At 47.1% G+C, this 16337-nt stretch overlaps 1 long non-coding RNA gene across 1 annotated transcript; it reads left to right on the top strand.

The window, feature by feature from the left end:
• Positions 1–7743: 7743 nt before the first annotated feature.
• Positions 7744–14564, top strand: LOC117437938 (uncharacterized). The gene is made up of 3 exons (XR_004550558.1): positions 7744–8030; positions 8961–9106; positions 13246–14564. It is a non-coding gene; the product is annotated as an uncharacterized lncRNA (long non-coding RNA).
• Positions 14565–16337: the final 1773 nt, after the last annotated feature.

The raw sequence follows: 16337 nt of genomic DNA, 5'->3' as shown, positions 1-16337 counted from the left end.
AGAAGAGAGCAAATCTCCTCTATTCTGATCTCTTCTCATCCCACTACAAAGATCTCTGTCCACAGCAAGGAGCAGGTGATGTTGGTCTTCTGCAGGAAACATGGTAACTAACCATGAGTCATAGAATCATAGAACCAACTGGGTTTGAAAACACTATGTCCAGAGAAGAAATCAGCCCTTTACACACCCACATACTTCAAATATGAGAGATAAGTTCAGGAATGTCTGCAGGATGGATGCAGAAGGAGTCACTCAGCACACTATTACCTCTGGGGAGATGAAGGCACTGTATGTTCCCTAGGTACCCCGTGGTCCCGCAGTCTCCAGCTGACTTCTCTCCCTCAACTATGGAGCAATAGAAAAGCATTGGGGATCTAGGAAAGCAATGTGTCTTGACTCATTTCTCTTCCCTCTCTTTCCAGCCCATCCCTTTTCCAAGCAGCTTTAAGCCCAAGTCTTCTGAAATGTGCTGTCTGGTAGAGCTCAATATCATGAGCCTTTACACATTTCCCTGAAAGACAGCCTTTCATCCCACATGTACATATGCACACCTCAACCTCTGCACTTCATGTCCATAGAATCACAGAATCATAGAATACTTATCGGTGGAAAGGACCTTAAGATAATCTGTTTCCAACCCTCCTGCCATGGGCAGGGACACCTTGCACTAAACCATGCCACCCAAGAATGCATCCAACCTGGCCTTGAACACTGCCAGAGATGTGGCATTCTCAGCTATATTGGGCAACCAATTCCAGTGCCTCACCACCTTCACAGTAAATAACTCCTTCCTTATATCTAACCTAAACTTCCCCTGTTTAAGTTTGAAGCCTTTACGCCCTGTTTTATCGCTAAAGCTGAATTGGTTGGGATGTCAGGGAGAAAGCAGAAGTAATGTGTGAGCTCAGCTATGGATATGCACTACAAGGAAATACAGAGCTGTGCAGCAGGATGGAGGGTCATACCACAGGGAAACAGTGGGAAATGGGAAATGAGATGTAAAGCCATGGCATGGCTCTCGAGTGAGCTCTACCTCTGGTATGTTTGGCATGAGTTTCTGAGGAGCCAGCCCTGACCCAACAGGTGGAACTAACTCAAGAGCCACACCAGGGCTTCACACCCCCTGCCCCAGATTAAAAGGCTTGCTAATTTTAGCAAACCCTATGGACATCACGCAACACTATATATATGAGACGTATGTATATATGCTTGCAGAACATCCCTGGTTGAGACTGGTGTCTCTGCAGCTGAGCCCCTGCGACAGACGGCCCCAGAAGCTACCCAAAGGAGAAGATGTGATGCTCAGAAAAAGGAAGTCAGAGGTTCAGCAGCAGGGTATCAACATATAAGAACTAGGACAGGATTCTTCAGCAACAGCAGGCATCCTTCCAATAGTACCTCTAGTGGCAGCCTAGGCATAGTGGTAGACATGAGGGAGGAGCCAGGAGCCCAGGATCAAAACCCTGATATTCTTCTGATGCAGTTTTTGCTCTTTCCTGAATTCCTCAATTTTCTTTGGTTCTTCCAAAAGGGTTTGTGCTAGCTGGGTCTGACCTTGTCCCACACTGTCTATCTCTGCAAAGAAAAGTTTCAGATACATATATATATATATAAATATACAAATTTACATATATATATACATATACACATACACAGGGCAGGCAAGCGGGCAGGCAAGCGGGCTAACTGCCTCATCGAGAGGACTTGCCTGGAGCGCAGGAGGAGGAAGGAGTGCTTGTTTGTGTGGAGAGACGTAGACGGATTGATCGACCAGACAGATCATGGTTACAATACGATCAAAAGCGGTAGTGAGTAATAATGTGGGTATCCAGACTGAGACTTCCTGCAGACATGTGGCCATGCAGGTCTCTGGCTGCAGCGAATTATGAGCCTGGTACTTGTATTGGAGGGAGCCAATGACACTGCTTGTGTTCGCTGTGAGCAAATAAATTATCTGCTCAGGCAAGTGGCTGAACTGAGGGAGGAGGTAGAAAGGTTGAGAGCCATCAGAGAATGCAAAAATGAAATAGATTGGTGGAGCCAGACCCTAAGGAAAGGGCAGAGGGAAGTGATTGAACAAGTGATAGATCCCCTTCCCTCCTACCATCAGACAGAAGGAGAGAACTTAAGGGACAAGGATGTATGGAGGGAGGTCCCTCCTCAGGGAGGTAAGTGAAAACCCTCGCAATCCCTTCCTCCCTCCCAGTTGCCCTTGAATAACAGGTATGAGGTCTTGGAACTACAGGGCCAGGTAAATGGAGATGGAGAGGTAAATCTATCTAGTGAGTCACCTAGGGCTTATCACTCACCCTCATGCCTTAGAACTTCCCCAGCCAAGAAGAAGAGTAATTGTGGTGGGTGACTCCCTTCTGAGGGTGTCGACTGCATCCATTTCACAGGGAAGTCTGCTGCCTGCCTGGGGCTAACATTAGAGATGTTAAAAGGAAACTCTCTGATCTGGTGCAGCCCTCTGACTACTATCCGCTGCTGGTTTTTCAGGTTGGCAGTGATGAAATTATTACAAGGAGGGAAAGGGCAATGAAGAGAGACTTCAGAGCCCTGGGGCGGCTGGTTAAAGGGTCTGGAGCGCAAGTGGTGTTTGCCTCCATACCTGTTACAAGCAAGGGTGAAGAGATAAATAGGAGGAGTCTGCAGATTAATGTATGGCTACGTGACTGGTGCCAAAAGCAGGTTTTTGGGTTTTTCAGTCATGGGCTGCTGTATGAGACACCTGGTTTGCTGGTGGCAGGTAGGATACACCAGTCCCAGAGAGGGAAAAAGGTTTTGGGGCAGGAGTTAGCAGGGCTTACTGACATGGCTTTAAACTAGGTATGAAGGGGAGAGGGGATTTAACTGGGCCTATTAGGGGCAAGCCCAAGAGAAACATGTTAGAGCTTGAAGGATGGCGGACTAGGGAGGACTATCAATCTATTGTTTCATCTGTGGGAAAGGATAGTTGTTTAGACCCTGTCCCCCAGAGGAAAAAGGGTACTAGGACAAGAGTTAGCAGAGCTCACTCACAGAGCTTCAGGTTAGATTCAAAGTGCGAGGGGGTCATAGCTGGGTTTGGTCTAGTGGGGCATTGTGCTAGTACTAATGAAGACCAGAAGGCCTCCTGCCTCCCGAGGGTGCCATCAGCGTGCTCTGCTCACTCCCTGAAATGCCTGTACACCATTGCACGCAGCATGGGGAATAAACAGGAGGAGTTAGAAGTCTGTGTGGGGTCTAAAGGTTATGATCTAGTGGCAATTACAGAGACATGGTGGGACAGCTCACATGACTGGAATATGGTCATGGATGGCTATGTCCTTTTTAGAAAAGATAGGTCAGCAAAGCAAGGTGGTGGAGTTGCTCTTTATGTGAGAGAGCGACTAGAATGTATTGAGTTTTGTCCAGGGTCAGATGAGGAGCAAGTGGAATGTCTGTAGGTACAAATTAAGGGACAGACTGGTACAGGTGATGCAGCTGTGGGGGTCTATTATAGACCTCCTGATCACGACGAAGGAGTTGATGAGGCTTTCTACAGGCAACTGGAAGTAGCCTCACGACTACATGCCTTAGTTCTCATGGGGGATTTTAACTACCCTGATATTTGCTGGAAGACTCACACAGCCAATCATTCACAGTCTAGGAGGTTCCTCCAGTGCATTGATGATAACTTCTTAATGCAAATGGTGGGCAAACCAACTAGGAGAAGAGTGCTGCTATATTTAGTACTCACCAACAAAGAGGGTTTGGTTGAAGTGGTGGTGGTCAATGGCAGCCTTGGCTGCAGTGACCACGAGATGGTGGAGTTTAGGATCCTGTGTGGAAGGAATAGAATACCTAGCAAGGCCACAGTTCTGGATTTCCGAAGGGCCAACTTTGGCCTATTCAATCAACTGCTAAGGGAAGTCTCATGGGAAAGGGTACTAGGCAGTAAAGGGGCTCAAGACAGTTGGTCAGCATTCAAGGACCACTTCTTCCAAGCTCAGTATCAGAGCCTCACAGTGGGTAGGAAATCCAGTAAGGGAGCTAGGAGACCAGCATGGTTAAACAAGGAGCTGCTGGACAAACTCAAGTGTAAAAGGAGAATCTATGGATTATGGAAAGCGGGGCTGGCCACTTGGGAGGAATATAGGACAGTTGTTAGAGGATGTAGGGAGGCAATTAGGACAGCTAAGGCCTCCTTGGAACTTAATCTTGCTAGTTGGGTTAAGGACAATAGAAAGAGCTTCTTCAAATACATAGCAAATAAAACTAACACAAGAGGCAATATAGGCCCACTGCTGAACAAGGTGGGTGCCCTGGAGACAAAGGATATAAAGAAGGCAGAGGTGCTGAATGCCTTCTTTGCCTCTGTCTTTACTCCTGCAGACACTCCCCAGGGGCCCCAGCTTTCTATAGCCCCAGAAGGAGTCAGGACAAAGGAGGAGTTTGCTTTGGTAGATGAGCATTGGGTTAGGGATCAGCTATGCAATCTGGACATCTATAAATCAATGGGTCCGGATGGAATGCACCCATGGGTGCTGAGGGAGCTGGCGGAGGTCATTGCTAGGCCACTCTCCATCATCTTTGGTAAGTCGTGGGAAACGGGAGGTGTGCCTGAGGATTGGAGGATGGCAAATGTCACACCAGTCTATAAGAAGGGCAAGAAGGAGGACCTGGGTAATTATAGACCGGTCAGCTTTACCTCCGTCCCTGGAAAGGTGATGGAACAACTTATTCTTGACTCCATCTCTAAGCATATCAAGGATGAGGGGGTCATTAAGAACAGCTGACATGGTTCTACCAGGGGAAAGTCATGTTTGACCAACCTTATAGACATCTATGAGGAAGTGACTAGGTGGAGGGATGATGGTAGAGCAGTAGATGTGGTTTTTCTTGATTTCAGTAAGGCATTTGATACTGTCTCCCACAGCATCCTCATAGATAAGCTAAGGAAGTGTGGGCCTGATGATCAGGTAGTGAGGTGGATCAAGAACTGGTTGAAAGGAAGAAGGCAGAGAGTTGTGGTCAATGACACAGAATCTAGCTGGAGGTCTGTGACTAGTGGAGTCCCTCAGGGGTCGGTGCTGGGACCAGTGCTATTTAATATTTTCATCAATGACCTGAATGAGGGAACTGAGTGTACCCTCAGCAAGTTCACTGATGACACTAAACTGGGAGGAGTGGCTGACACACCAGAAGGCTGTGTTGCCATTCAGCAAGACCTGGACACGCTGGAGAGCTGGGCAGGGAGAAACTTAATGAAATTCAACAGGGGCAAGTGTAGAGTCTTGCATCTGGGGAAGAACAACCCCATGTACCAGTACAGGTTGGGGGCTGACCTGCAGGAAAGGAGTGAAGGGGAAAGGGACCTGGGGGTCCTGGTGGAGAGGAGGATGACCACGAGCCAGCAATGTGCCCTTGTGGTCAAGAAGGCAAATGGCATCCTAGGGTGCATTAGAAAGGGTGTAGTTAGTAGGTCAAGGGAGGTTCTCCTCCCCCTCTACTCTGCCTTGGTGAGGCCGCATCTGGAATATCGTGTCCAGTTCTGGGCCCCTCAGTTCAAGAAGGACAGGGAATTGCTTGAAAGAGTCCAGTGCAGAGCCACAAAGATGATGAAGGGAGTGGAACACCTCCCTTATGAGGAGAGGCTGAGGGAGCTGGGTCTCTTTAGCTTGAAGGAGACTGAGGGATGACCTCATCAGTGTTTACAAATATGTAAAGGGTGGGTGTCAGTATGATGGAGCTAAGCTTTTCTGCATGATATCCAGTGGTAGGACAAGGGGCAATGGGTGTAAACTGGAGCATAGGAGGTTCCACATTAACATCAGGAAGAACTTCTTTACTGTGAGAGTGACAGAGCACTGGAACAGGTTGCCGAGGGAGGTTGTGGAGTCTCCTACGTTGGAGATATTCAAGGCCCACCTGGACAAGCTCCTGTGTGATGTACTCTAGGTTACCCTGCTCTTGCAGGGGGGTTGGACTAGAAGATCTTTTCAGGTCCCTTCCAACCCTTGGGATTCTGCAATTCTGTGATTCTGTGACACATGAAAAGATTCTGTTGCTTGAATCAACTGTTGTAGCTGACATCAGACTGACCTCATAGTACACCTCCATTTCCAGAAACATATAAAAGCAGCAGGACTTCTGAAGTGGAATCCAAGCAGCATTGCCTATGTGAGGGTCAGCCCTACTGGGGCCCTCCTTTCAGTGTAAGAAATCTAACATCAAGAAGTTCTTCAAGCCAGCACGGTCACATCTGCCCCTCACCCCGATGAATTCAGCCAGGTTTCAACACACAGCAACCTGAAGCAAAGAGTTGCCCCAGGTTAGCACACAGTGAAGCTGGGGCAGGGAAAAACTGATGCTAAAAATCCCTCAGAATTATCCTGCTGAAAGTGAGTGGACATACCACAGAACAACACCCCAGTAAGTTCATCGAGGGATATATGCCAAGTGTAGGTCACGATTCAAGACCAGAGCTGTTTCAAACCTACAGCTATTGAATAGCCATCTGCTTCAACACCAGAGCTGTGCTGTGGAGGTTCACCAAGATCAGGGCAGCAGGCAAACTTGGCTGTGGCAGAGTGGAGTCAGCACAGGAGAGCAGAGTGCCAGCCCTCGGGGTAGGGATGCTGCCCACCATGAGTACATGGAAATGAAAGGGCAATGTAAGGTAGCCAAAGCATCATCTTGTAGATGCTCTGATTAGAACTATAGAATCATTTAGGCTGGAAAAGACCTTTAAGATTATTAAGTCCAACTGTTTAGCCCACGCTGCCAAATCCACTAAACCATGTCACGAATTGCAACATCTGCACAAATTCTAAAAGTCTCCGGGGATGGTGGCTGCATCACTGCCCTGGGCAGCCTATTCCAATGCTTGACAAACCTCTCAGGGAAGAAATTGCTCCTAATATTCAGTCTAAATCTCACCTGGTGCAGCTTGAGGTCGTTTCCCCTTGTCCTATCACTTGGCATTCAGGAAAGGAGACAGACCCCCATCTCACAACCTATCAGTGGTGTTAGCTTAAGAGGGAATCAGCAGGGTTCTAATGAAGACAGTGTTTAAGAAAAGATAAAACCTGCCCTGTGTGGGGACAGTTTGCTCTTTATTCATTGGTGGCTCCAGCCACGTCCTGCCAACAACTAAAATTATGGAACCACAGCTATGAAATAAAACTTGTTCTGGAATCACAGTCACAGCTGACACTCAGATCTGACCCTTATTTTCCAGAACAGTGGTCGATTAAATCACCGACTTATTCTCAAAGGGCTTTGACAGCCAGGACTTCACTGTGGGTGCTCTCTGGGGTGCAGTGTACAACACAGAATCATAGAATAGTTAAGATTGCAAAGGACATGGAAGAGGTTAGGCAATTACAAGAAACATTGCCAATTTGACCTGGTTCTAAGGCAAGATATTTCAGTTCAGATCATTCCACAACTACTGAAATCCAGGCAGGGACACCTTACACTAGACCAGGGGTCTAAGCCCTGTCCAGCCTGGCCTTGAACACATCCATGGATGGGACATGAATGTTTATATAGGCACACACACCCCCAATCTAACTCCTTCAAGCAGCAAACAAATGTGGACACAAACATGGCCTAGAGCTGACATCCTCTCTGCCACTTTAAGCCCACTAAGGAATAGCCCTGAACAGGAGACAAAGTGCTGAGGAACGCCCGCGGCCTGTAAAATCCCCAGAGGCCAATCCCCGCCTCTCTAAGCTCTCTGGACGGACCACATCCGGGAGGTGGCAGAGCCAGCCTGGAGGAGGATCAGAGGAACCTCCCCCAGAGCTGATCCCCACCTTCTGCCCCACACCTTGGGCCTGCTCTTGGAACAGGCCTTATGGGGCGCTGTCACGGACTCCGCTATGACCATGCTCTGCGGCACTTACACGTCTCAGCCACGCCTACTGCGAGCGGAAGCAGGGGGAGATTGACACCGCCCCTACCCGCTCCCTTCCAGTCAGCAAGGCGGTGGCTACGTGACGCACAGAAGCACTCAGCACAGAAGGCAGACGTGGGAGCTGGAGCATGGCCGCCTGGCCTGGGTGAGACGGGTCTCGTGGAGGAGGGAAGCGGGCTTGGAGCAGGCTCAGATATAGGCTCAGATATGGGAAGGCTAGATTCCTTTGTAAGGGCATGGGGGGAGGTCGGCCTAGTACGCAGGATCCTGCAGGGAGGCCAGGCCCCTTAATAAGTGTTCGATATATGTCGATCGGCCTTCCTACAAGGGCCTGTGGGGGAATAGAATCCCTTATAAAGTGCTGTGTGGAGGCCAAGCTCCTCTATAGGAGCCTGGGAGGGAGCTAGGTTTCCCTGCTGAGGACTGGATGGGAGGCCAGGATCATCTCTAGGAACCTGGGAAGAATCCAAACTTCTCTACAAGGGAGTGGCCAGGCTCCCCCTATAAGGACAAGCCGGGAGGCAAGGCCCATGTATGGAAACCTAGGATTAGGCCACGTTCTTTTCTATGGATATGTGGAGGGACTGATCTGTCATGTAATGCCCTGTGGGGGGTAAGTAGGGGCAGGGTGCTAAATAGGAGCCTGGGAGGAGGCCAGGCACCCCTAAAACGACTGGCAGTGAGGCAAAGCTCATCTGTAGGAGCCTAGGAGAAGGCCAGGTTCCCCTAGAGGGAGCTGTGGAGTTGCCATGCTCTTCTATGAGGGCCAGGGTGCGGAGGGGGTGGGGAGGGAGACATCTCTATAGGAGTCTGGGAGTAGGCTGGATAGCTCTATACATTTCTAAGGGGAGGTCAAGCTGCTGCTATAGGGAATGCAAAGTAATAAACCAACCCCCTACTACTGAGAATGGCGAGTGTGAGATATCTTTTTTCTACTTGTACCATAGCAGGACATGGAAGTGCCACTGGAGCAGGGCAGCCAGTCCTGCAGTGCCTGAGGCTTCTCCAGCCACAGCAGGGCACCAGGGTCAGCCTCAGGCACCAGGCATCACTGACCCCTCTATTATCTACCCAGGTGGTCGGTTGACCCAGGGAGCCACAGCTGGAGCCAAGGTCAAGCCCCACTGAATTTCAACCAGTCTCCACATGGATGAGACCCTGCAGAGCTCAGTCCCTCCTTGCAGAAGACATTGAATTTGATGAGATAATGATATTGAACAGGTAATGTCCACTCTCTTAGGCCTTATACTTTGGGCTTGAGAAGACACATTGTTATGAACATCATCTGTAATTTATAATACCTGTGGGAAAGGTAAATTGTGCGTGGGTCAAGGCAGACATAATCCTGACCAGGAGCCCATTGCACATTATGGAGCTGGTGGTCTACTGAGAAGGCACAGGACTTGTCTGCACTGCCCAAGCCCTGTGGGTGCAGAATGAGCTTGCCCATCTCATGGTAACAGGGGGTTATGGGCAGTTCTGCCTGATACTGACCCTTACATCAGGTGTCTGGCCCTGCCTGCACCCAGGAATGCAGCAAGAAATTCTCATACGTACTTCTTTCACAGATAATGCTGTTTTCTTGTGATGCTTCATGTATTAGCTCCTAGGACTAACAAGGAAGAGCTCTAACCCTGTCTGAAGGCAGGGTGCCCAGCTTCTGAAGGGACATAAGATTTACATGCTACCTGTATCCGTCTTCTTATTTTGTCTTATTAAAGCAGCTGTGGCCACTCTCTCTCTAGGGGGAAAGGCAGGAGCTGTGCAGCTGGTTATCCAGGTCCCTTCACTTTTGTGGGTGTCTAAAAGGAGGACAGATGCCCCTAGAGACACCTGTGAGAAATCTCAGCCTGACTCTAGGGGCCCAGGGGGAGGCTAAAGTCTTGATGTGTTCTGTCCCAGACCAGTCCTGGTATTGAGCAAGTAGGAAGTAAAGGCTGAGCAAGGATATGCTCCTGTAGTCTTCCTCCCAGGAGAAGGATCTTGAACATCCTAGGGTGTTTTGAAGGTATAGCATCCCTAACCTAGACAAAAAAGTGAGTACAACATCTTTCAGAAGAAAGATGGCCAACCTACAAGTTTCAAAACTTCATCTTAAGAAGATGTATGTGAGAACTTAGACTACAGCAGGGTCCTTCAGCAGAATATTTGTATACTTCCAGAAATGAAAATGGACAACTGATTCCTTGGTATGTGCACTTTGCACAGTCCATTGTAATGCAGCAGGAGAGATTTTTAAGCTCACTGTCATATTGTCTGCACCAGGAAATACAGCAAAAGCTCCAGGGACTGTTTGGCTTAGACATGCATTGAAGTCACACAGATTCATCTTGAAGCACATCATACATCAGCACGTCCCATTCCAAAGTTAGTCACGTGGCACCAGGTTTAAGCAGCTGAACTGTGTGCTGATTCCCTTATCCTCCATCCCTGTGTCATAAGGCACTGAGGAGCTTCTTTAGCAATGCTGCACATGAGCATATGAGAGAGACCAGCAGCCCTGCAGCACATGTGTCTGAATCAAAGGAATGAGGTATATGGTAACAAAAATAGCAAGAAATCTGAGGAGAAATTAACAGAAAATGAGTTTCAGGGCTCCAGCCCAACTTCAAGAACTAAGTTTATTTCAGTAGTATATAGTCACAACAAGTCCAAGGGACTTATTTACCAGAAGTTAATCAAATGAGGGTCGGCAGAGCCTACCATGCACGAGCTATGCCCTGAACCTGAAAATCTGCATGCCCCTCTTTGGGGACGTGGTTGAAGAGCTGACCAGCTTCTCCAGAGCCTCACACTGCAGGGTGCAGGTTTATGGCAGCACAGCCTCTCATTGGGTAGCTGTGCTGTGGACTGCTACATCAGTCAAGATGCAAGTCAGCTTCCAATATCAGCACTTAAACCTGGAGCACATTTACAGTTAAGCCAGACATGAAGCATATTGGTTCTCCTCTAAGTGAGCTCCCTGAAAGATATGGCCAAAATTAAACCTAAATTACAAGTTTAATCAACATTAATGAAGGACTTTAGAAACAGGGAATAGGTGAACCTGAGATCTGAGTGGGATATATATGCCCTAAACATCAGCCAGTTTGCCAAAGCATTGTGCAGCACTCCCTTCAGCACATATGTCTTTTTGGTTATCTCCTGCCTCTTCCAGATGGCTGCACTTTGGAAGAACTTCAAATCAGTATCTTCTTCTGACACAGATGGCCCCTGCATCTGGGTCCATCGCTTAGATTCCTTTTCTTCCTCTGAGTGTGAAGATGGGGTATCTATCCAAAGCAGTTTGCTGATCAGAGGCAAAGTTTTCTAATAGGCACTTTCTGAATGTGCAAATAATTATCTGAGATCTCAAATACTTTGCTGAAATGGAGAAGCAATTCTGCTGTGTGTGGTTGCTGTGAGAAATGGGTTGCTAGGTAAAACCTTCAGTTCAGGCTAGACACAACATTGTAGCACCTCTTCATTAATGTTTTTGCAAAAACGGTGTCCTAGCAAGGAGGCACACACAGCAAAATCCGAACTATGATTTGTATTTCCTATCCCAACCACAAGTTCCCTCCTTGTTTCCCTATTGTTTGTTTACTCCAAGGTTTACAGCCTATTCAGTGCTTCTAATCCATATACTAACTGTCCCGCCCTCGTTTAGAACTCCCCTTACTCAACTTTGTACACCCCTTCCTCTTATTTACTAACCATATCATTATTATCCATATAATCCGTTTCTGGTTCAATTTCTTAACCCTGTTGCATACATATTGTACCCCAACTTACTGTATAACCAGCCTGCACTGACTTAGTTTATACATGGATATTTTACCTTTTAATCACGGAGTGTATCTTTTGTCTAGAGATGACAATGCCTTTAAACACAGTGTGTCTTTTTGAGTTACTAGATCTCATATGCTTTGTTTCGTTCCCTTAGTAGCTTAGCCCCAGTTCCAGTATTGAAAACTCTTAATATTGCAAAGCTTTAATAGTGATCTTAAAACTCTGATATTGGAAAGCTTTAATATTGCAAAGCCCGATCCCAAGTTACGCAAAACCAACACTGTTTCTCTCACAATTCCCCCTTATTTATACTGGTTTTGGTTTTGACGCTTGATTTAAAGAATTGCCCCATATGCTGCTTCCAGTCTGGATAATATAATTTCATGTTTTTGATCTAAAGTTAAGTCATCCCAATCATGTTCACTATTTTTTTATATATAAAGCATTTTATCAGAGTGGAGTGGTAGTCCCCTGAGTATTTGTTTTGACAATGCTGTTTCAAGAAGTTAGTATTCCTATTTACGGAATTATGTGGTACCTTATAGCTATGAATAGACCTGCAACTACAATTAGAGAAGTAAAAATTGATACCACCATTCCTCTCCATTTTCCAAACCAGGATTCTAACCATCCTGTAAATGAAATATCTTTTCTCAAATTTTCAGCCAATTCTTCTGCCAAGGCCTTGTAAGGCTCTGGTTATGGTTCCATCTGGTCTTGTATTACTTGGAATAAATGTGCAACATGTATTTCCTAGCATTATGCATGCTCCTCAGTTTTCAACTTATCTATCTAAAGCTATTTTATTTTCACTGTATATTTGACCCATTCTACTCAGGCATTTTTATTTCTATATCCTGTTTCTATTTCAAACATCTACTTCAAATCCTTAATTGCAATTACTTTCACTATCTTAGGATTCTTTGGTGGAGTCCACTTTCCCACCAATGGAGGAATGGTAGTGTTCACAGGCTGGCCACATTCAGTCCTCTTTGGCTCTCAAGCCACTATTCCAAACCTAGCAACTGAATCCCCTCGTGTCACATCTGCCCCCAGGCAATGAACTTGGCTTACTTCCCCTCCAGCACATGCAAAAGCAAGTGCAGAGGACCAAACTATTAGCCCCCACAGTCAGATTCTATGTGACGTTTAGGCATCGCAATTTTACTTTTTAGAGATTTTCCCTAAGCGCACAGAGAGATCCACACATTAAAGCCAGTTTTCAGCCAAACATCACTCCAACCAGGACAAGGGGATTCCAGTACGGCTGGAGATAATACTCTGGGTATAAATATTTACCACATCTAACTGTTTAACCAGCCTGCATGGGTTTACTTTCATACGTTGTACGTAGATAGCATTCTTTTTAACCACAGAGTGTGTCTTTCACCTAGATATGACACTGTCTAACCACAGTCCATGCCTTTTCACTAAGTATGTCTCAGACCCTTTCTTTCCTTACCTTAGGAACTTAATCCCAGACCTACTATTGAAAACTCTTACTGATCTTAAAGCTCTAAGATTGGAAAGTCTTAATATTGTTAAGCCCCATTCCCAATCATGCAAAAACAACACTGTTTCTCTCACAGCTGGGAGTAACTGGAAACATCACCGCACTGGCCAGACCAACTGTATCTTCTGCCTGGAGAACCCACAGACAGGATCAACAGCATCTAGTAATGTAGCCATACCTATAGCATAATCAGGCTTACCAGTAACAGAGAGCACAAAAAAATTAGATTTGCTTATGAGAAGTGCTCATTACAAGATTCTACACAGGAAAGATACACTGGCCACCTGTGTTAAAGGGATGGAAGGCAATGATGGATGAGGCTGAAAAAGATGTCTTGATTCTATGATTCTATGATTTGCTGAACAACCAAAGCATTTTACCAAGTTCCATCACTAAAGTGCCACTGGGAATTATATAGCTCATGGTGTTGAATCAGGCAAAGGCCCAAACTGCAGAGACTGGTGGAATCCCAACCTTGGACATCATTAAGCTCCATATATGACTATACTCAGGGCTTTGATCAGAACTTCTCCTTAGTGAAACCTTGTCTCCAAAGTCAGACTCCAGCTTGCTAGGATCTTTCAGGTGGCACCAGACTTCACCTAAACCATTCCCTTTAGGGAGCTAAAGCTCATGATCGATGGGGAAGAGCAAAAGCATAGTTTTTCTGTGGAGCCAGAAACAACATAAAGCAAGGAATTCTGGTGCACTGGTCAGGGTTGGTAGAGGTGCCCTCCTGCACAGTAGAAAAGGCAGAGCTGAGGACCTGCGTGGCTCTGGGACTCCCAATGCCCTGGCTCTGTGCTCCACAAATGCTCTGCCAGAGCTGGTGGGAAGGCAAGAGATTAGGCCAGCCTGGACTTTATGGAGACCAAATACCCAGACATGTCGTGGTGGGCTAAGGTAAAGCCAGAGGGCATTGCAGAAATAGTTGATCCATTCACACTCCTGGGTCTCAAAGAACTGAAATGACACAGACAAAACAGCCCTAACATCTGTGAGAAGAGAGCAAATCTCCTCTATTCTGATCTCTTCTCATCCCACTACAAAGATCTCTGTCCACAGCAAGGAGCAGGTGATGTTGGTCTTCTGCAGGAAACATGGTAACTAACCATGAGTCATAGAATCATAGAACCAAGTAGGCTGAAGAACACCTCCTCCAGAGAAGAAGTCATCCCTTTACACACCCACGTACTTCAAAGACGAGAGATAAGTTCAGGAATGTCTTCAGCATGGATGCGGAAGAGGTCACTCAGCACACCACTACCTCTGGGGAGATGAAGCCAGCTTCCTAAGGGCACTGCATGTTCCCTAGGTACTCCATGGTTCTGCAGTCCCAGCTGACTTCTCTCCCTCAACTATGGTGCAATAAAAAAGCATTGGGGATCTATGAAAGCAAAGTGTCTCGACTCGTTTGTCTTCCCTCTCTTTCCAGCCCATCCCTTTTCCAAGCAGCTTTAAGCCCAAGTCTTCTGAAATGTGCTGTCTGGTATAGCTCAATTTCATGAGCCTTTACACATTTCCCTGAAAGGCAGCCTTTCATCCCACATGTACATATGCACTTGTTACCACTTCCTCTTTGACAGATTGCAGGAGACATGGGATAAAACCTCAGACTCTGCACTTCCTGTCTATGGAATCACAGAATCATGGAATATTTAGGATTGGGAAGGACATTAAGATCATGTATTTGCAACTTTCCTGCCATTGGGAAGGGACACCTTGCACTAAATCATGCCACCAAGACCACATCCAACCCGGCCTTGAACGCTCCCAGGGATGGAGCATTCACAACTTCCTTCAGCAACCCATTCCAGTGCCTCACCACCTTCACAGTAAAGAACTTCTCCCTTATATCTAACCTAAACTTCCCCGGTTTACGTTTGAAGCCATTACCCCTTGTCATATCACTACAGTCGCTAAAGAAGTGTCCCTTCCAAACCACCCTTGTAGGCTCCTTTCAGGTACTGGAAGCTGCTAGGAGGTCTCTACACAGCCTTGTTATCTCCACCATGTACAGCCACAGCTTTCTCAGCCTGCCTTCATATGGGAGGTGCTCCAGTTCCCTTGTTGTCCTCGTGGGCCTCCTCTGGACTAGCCCCAAAAGCTCCACGTCCTTTTTACATTGAGGACACCAGAACTGTACACAATACTCCAAGTGAGGTCTCACAGGAGCAGAGTAGAGGAGCCAGATCACCTCCTTCAAGCTTTGGTTACACATCACAGACAGCTGCAAGACACAGGTCAGCAGCAGAGCAGCATCACAGTCCTCTCGCTACCAGCTCTGGACTTCCCTAGCACTTGCTAGAAGTCCTGGCTAGATCATTTTGCTATGAGACAGTCTCCTTTAGACTGATCCATCCCCTCCGAGGGGTTCCCATGCTACCACGTGTGATACATGGTGAAGGGCTGCTGGCACACTAGGTTCACATGCAGATGGACTCACCCAGCTTGCATCCCCAGTGTGCCAGTGCCTTTTGCTGGAAACTCATTTAAAGGCCTTCAGAGTTTCAGGGTCAGCTAGGTGGCGCCGTGCCTGAAGGACACACTGCCCTTAAGTCACTGAGTATCCTGGAGCGACCATGGGTGTTCAGGATAATGGCAACCACAAATGTGCAAGCAGGTTAGTGGGTAAAAAAGTCACTGCTTTGATTCTGTTACTTTCAAAAGGTAGTGGAAGGAAAAATAAAAACAAAAAAACAATGTGGAAACTTTGAAGTGGTGGGACCCGAAATGCAGAATGCACACCTAAGGCACACACACAGCTGCAACACGTCCTGCTGCTTCACAGCCAGGGTAACAGAGAGATTGCAGATCTGTGCCATCCTAGACCCCTGCAGTGAGAACTGGACATCCAAAAAACCACATTGCCACATGAAGGCATTTGGGGACATTTACCTCACAAGCTTTGACATGCTCTTTCTGCCATTCTTCCTCGATATTCTCCACGGGTGGTAACGCTCTACTCGTAACTCCTGCCTGAGAGAGAAATCACAGTCTCATGTGATTCCCACTGATTAAAAAGACCCTTTGCTAGAAGGCAGTACATGAAACCTGAATTGGCAGGGACATCAGGGAGAAAGCAACAGTAATGAGTGAGCTCAGCTGTGGATGTGCACTGCAAGAAAATGCAGAGCTGTGCAGCAAGGTGGAAGGTCATGCCACAGG

This window comes from Melopsittacus undulatus, chromosome Z, assembly GCF_012275295.1.
Source record: "Melopsittacus undulatus isolate bMelUnd1 chromosome Z, bMelUnd1.mat.Z, whole genome shotgun sequence".
Classification (NCBI taxonomy): domain Eukaryota; kingdom Metazoa; phylum Chordata; class Aves; order Psittaciformes; family Psittaculidae; genus Melopsittacus; species Melopsittacus undulatus.
This window is presented reverse-complemented; position numbering and strand designations above follow the sequence as displayed.